This window comes from Apodemus sylvaticus, chromosome 1, assembly GCF_947179515.1.
Source record: "Apodemus sylvaticus chromosome 1, mApoSyl1.1, whole genome shotgun sequence".
In the NCBI taxonomy this organism is placed as follows: domain Eukaryota; kingdom Metazoa; phylum Chordata; class Mammalia; order Rodentia; family Muridae; genus Apodemus; species Apodemus sylvaticus.
Genome location: NC_067472.1, coordinates 176,899,868 through 176,904,241, shown reverse-complemented (window position 1 = coordinate 176,904,241; position 4,374 = coordinate 176,899,868). Strand labels below are relative to the sequence as shown.

General features: G+C 45.3%; 1 pseudogene; it reads left to right on the top strand.

The window, feature by feature from the left end:
- The first annotated feature begins 252 nt into the window (after window positions 1–252).
- LOC127676552 (uncharacterized) lies at window positions 253–381 on the top strand (annotated as a pseudogene).
- Window positions 382–4,374: the final 3,993 nt, after the last annotated feature.

Below are 4,374 nucleotides of genomic sequence, written 5' to 3'. Positions count from 1 at the left end.
TTCTGTTCAGTGAGTTATTTCAGGTCCATAGAAAAATGCATGGACTCTTCTATTCCCATATCCAGTCTTAATATTCCAAGTCTTAATATTCCCCAAGTCTTAATATTCTACCAGTTGGATATTCATATTCTCATATTTTCTCTCTTTCCTTCTCTCTCTCCATCCTCTATCTATTCTTCCTCCAATCTCTTATATCCTAACTATCTCCTCCCTACTCATGTCTCTAAGTCAGTCTTTAAAAAAACCCTTTGATCCCCCTGGCAGTGGGCAAAGAGACCCCTTGCTGGTGGTGTTCTTGTATCAGTCAGGGGCAGAGCAGATGACTGTCCCTTGTTCATCCTAGTTTGGTGGCCATAGCTGTCTTAAGCATAGGACTCATAACAATCAATTCAAATCCAGGCAGTCCAGGCAGGAGGGAGGCAGACCTGTTGACCAACATGCCACCCACACACCTGCCTTCCAGTGCTCAGGCACAGGCCAGCCATAGACACTTGCTTGCCACTACACAATGCAACACGAATGGAGGACGTCGCCTAGGGGTCCTCAGGCTTGTGTAGCCAGCCTGCAGTAGGCACCAGTATGTTGGTGTGTGGTAGTCAGATGGAAGAGAAAGAGGAGTGGAACAGCTTGAGCATCATGGAGAGAGATAGACTTGGAGATTGCAGGGTAGAGGAGTAGCCTGCTGTGAGTGGGCAGTCTTGCCACCTGGACCAAGGTGAAGTCCCAGCCTGAGCTGCTGCTGAGGGGCCATGTGTGAGTCAATGGCTACATATTGTCAGGGTCCACGGTCAATGTCTGTGGCTCATATTCCCACTAGAGAACATGGGGTGTCCTTGGTTGAAGAAGCTGCAGGGGACCACATAGATGTCCAGGGACTGTTCATAAAAGGCAGCACAGGGGAGCTTGCCGTGGTGGCAGTGGTTAGTGTGAGCCTCTTCTGAGGACATGAGAGCAGGAGAGCCTACTGTGCCTCTTGTTAATGGCGGTATTGGGTGGCCTTGTTGGAGCAGTACTGGAGAGCTCAACTTGGTGATACAGGGATACCAATGAAAGTCCAGTATTGATGGTGTCATAGAAGCAAAAGATCTTAAACTAGACTATTGCAATCATATTTGCAAGTCAACATGTGCAGACAGAGGGATGTACTGTGGGAGACACTGTGATACACTACCGCTTCCATGATGAAATAAATGTTTTCTATGTGTTGTTGTTGTTGTTGTGGTGGTGGTGGTGGTGGTGGTGGTGGTGGTGGTGGTGGTGGTGGTGGTGATGGTGGTGGTGCTGGTGCTGCTGCTGCTGGTGGTGGGGTATATATGTGTGTATGTTTGTGTGTGTGTATGTGTGTGTGTGTGTGTGTTGAGGGGTGGCTGCAAGGGTGAATGGTGGCTATGAGGGGAAGAGAGAAGTGTAAGACTTAGGTACCTGATATGAAACTCATGAAGAATCAATAAAAAGTTAAAAAAAAAAAAGAAGAGAAAAACTTTTGAGTTCTCATTTACACACAGTCTCTGACTTACAATGGTTTGTATTCCTGATATTAAAATGATACAGTATAGCAATATACTTTCCATGGAAATGATACTTTAGTATTTGGGATGCTTTTACTTTTCCAGGCTAGCAATACACACATCCTCTCTCATGCAATGTTCAGCAGCAGCAGCAGCAGCAGCAACAGGATCAAGATGGCGGGAGTCCCCAGAGCTCTACAGTACACTGTGGCTAGTTATGTCAAATGCATCCAATCCATTTCAACATGCAGTGATTTTATTGGGAAGTAACTCCATCTTCAGTCAGGAAGCGTTCAGACCCTCAACTTCAGTCCCATTCAGCAGTATACTTTTCTTCTTCTACCTTTTCTCATTTGGTAACTGCTTTTTCCAACAATAAGAAATTGGACTTATTGTCTATGGTGTATATATAGTCTGAGCAGGAAGTATGGCCCCTTCCCATAGGCTGGTGTGTTGAAGGTTTCGTCTAGTGCAAGCAGAGTCAAAGATGGGACTTTAGGAGAGTTATTGGATCACAAAGGCTCTGTCTTCATCTATGGATTAATCCATTGATTACTTCATAGTTTGATAGCATTGTCAGGGGGTGATGGAGATGTTGGGAAGTGGAGCTTGGTTGTAGGAAGTAGGTCATGGGGGCATGCCTCTGAAGAGTAGATCTGTTCAATGTCTCTCTTTCTTCCTCCTCCTTCTCCACAGCTCCCCCTCCCGACTCTGTCACATTGTAAATCCTCCCTTTTCAAGGTCCCTCAATCAGTCTTGCATCGATTTTTTTTAATGTGAGTTGTTTGTTTGTTTGTTTGTTTGTTTTGAGACAGGATTTCTCTGTGTGTCCCTGGCTGTCCTGGAACTCACTCTGTAGACCAGACTGGTCTCGAACTCAGAAATCTACCTGTCTCTGCCTCCCAAGTGCTAGGATTAAAGGTGTGCACCACCACTGCCCGACTTCATGTGAGTTCTTATACACAGTCTCCAATCTACAGTGGTTGATCTTAATCAATGTCTTACACTGATTCCTGGCTTCCTGGTCACTAACAGGTGATCAGTTTTGCTCTCCCACTATGAGGCCCAGGAACCACAGAGCCAAGTGACTATGGACAGAAACTTTTAACACCATGAGTAAAAATCATTCTTTCTTCCATCTAAATTGTTTCCCTCAGGTGAGAAATCTGATACAGTGTATTTATTTATTCAATCCAATTATTAGCTACACACACTTTTTGGCAGCCATTTTAACCCTTCAATCTGTGTTAACGGCTTGGGAAGTCACAGACGTGTTCTTTTCAAAACTAATTGTAAGCCAGGTTTGGTGGCTTGTTCCTGTAATCACAGCTACTCACAAGCCTGCCGCAGGAAAATCACAAGTTCAAGGCCTGTGTGGGCTGCAGAGAGAGCTTAGACAATTCAGAGAGATCCTGTTTCAGAAAGGAAAAATCAGACAAGGGCTGGGCTTGTAACTCTGTAGCACACTGCTTACCTAGCACATTCACAGGATATATTTAAATACAAATAGGTTAGATTTTGTCTTCTGCACGTTCTACCCACCCCCACTAGACCTAACCAGTATTATTGGTGTTGTGTAAATCTTCCCAGACATTTTTTTCTGCCTTGGCCCACCCACAGAAATTAAAATTGTAATGTTTTGAGTTATCTTTGTATAAATTGCTTTGATGGTTTACACTCTGATTAGCAACTTTTTAAAAATAAAATAAAACCCAGAAAGCTTTTGGAGATTTTCCATGTTGGTACACATTGATTCATTTCCTTGCCACTGAACGTTGCCTCTGCACCGTGAGGGAATGCCTGGCGCCTCAACGTTATCTTAGAGTGATTTGTCTAGGGAGTGCCATGCAGTATCTGAGGAGACTCCACACTCAGTTCCAAGTCCTGTGCTCTGAGCACTCCGAAGTCACTGCAGCAGGGGCTCCAGGAGTGTTAGGACTGAGGGCATTTGCATCCCGGAGCTCTGTAAATATGGAGTGCGTTTGTTTGGTTCTGGCAGCTGTGTCCTACCACCTGTGATGACTGCGGAACTTCTCCCCGGGCAGCTCAGGGTGGGCAAGAGCAGATGCTGCTCTCTTATCTAAGGCGGGGAGTATCATCTTAGCTGAGGGCTTCTTGAAGCATCAGACTGTGAGGAGAGATCCCATCTTGCCCTGTTTAAATCAAGCGTTGGGCCCTGGGTTCCTTCAGGTGTTAGCCTGTGGGAACAATGATTCTCTTCTGAGAAAAGCCCCCAAGCTGCTGGTCCGTTATCAGCAATGGTTCATGTCCTGACTATCCAAAAGGCTTTTCTGGCCAGGCAGTGGTGGTGCACACCTTTAATCCCAGTACTTAGGAGGCAGAGGCAGGCAGATTTCTGAGTTTGAGGCCAGCCTGGTCTACAGAGTGAGTTCCAGGACAGCCAGGGCCACACAGAGAAACCCTGTCTTGAAAAAAACAAAAAGAAAAAAAAAACAAAGAAACCCAAAAGACTTTTCTGTAACCAGGCATAAAAACTTTCTGTACACACACACACACACACACACACACACACACACACACACACTCACATACACACCAGAATATTGCTTTGTGGCCCAGGCTAGCCTTGGACAATTGACCCTCCTGCCTTCTTCGTGCAAGAACTACAAGCACACATCAACATGCCAATATTTTTTTAAATTGCCTTTCCCCTTTTATTATTAATGCGTTTTAATTGCATTTTGTTAGGATATTTCATACACGTATATAATACACTGCGTGCATACCACCCTATTTCTTCTCCTGGTCTCCCTCATCCCCTCTCAGTGGTTCTCTGCTGTGCCCTGCATGAACTGCACATGAGTGACATGAAGTAGGAGTCCATGGCCCATGAGCTCTGATGGAA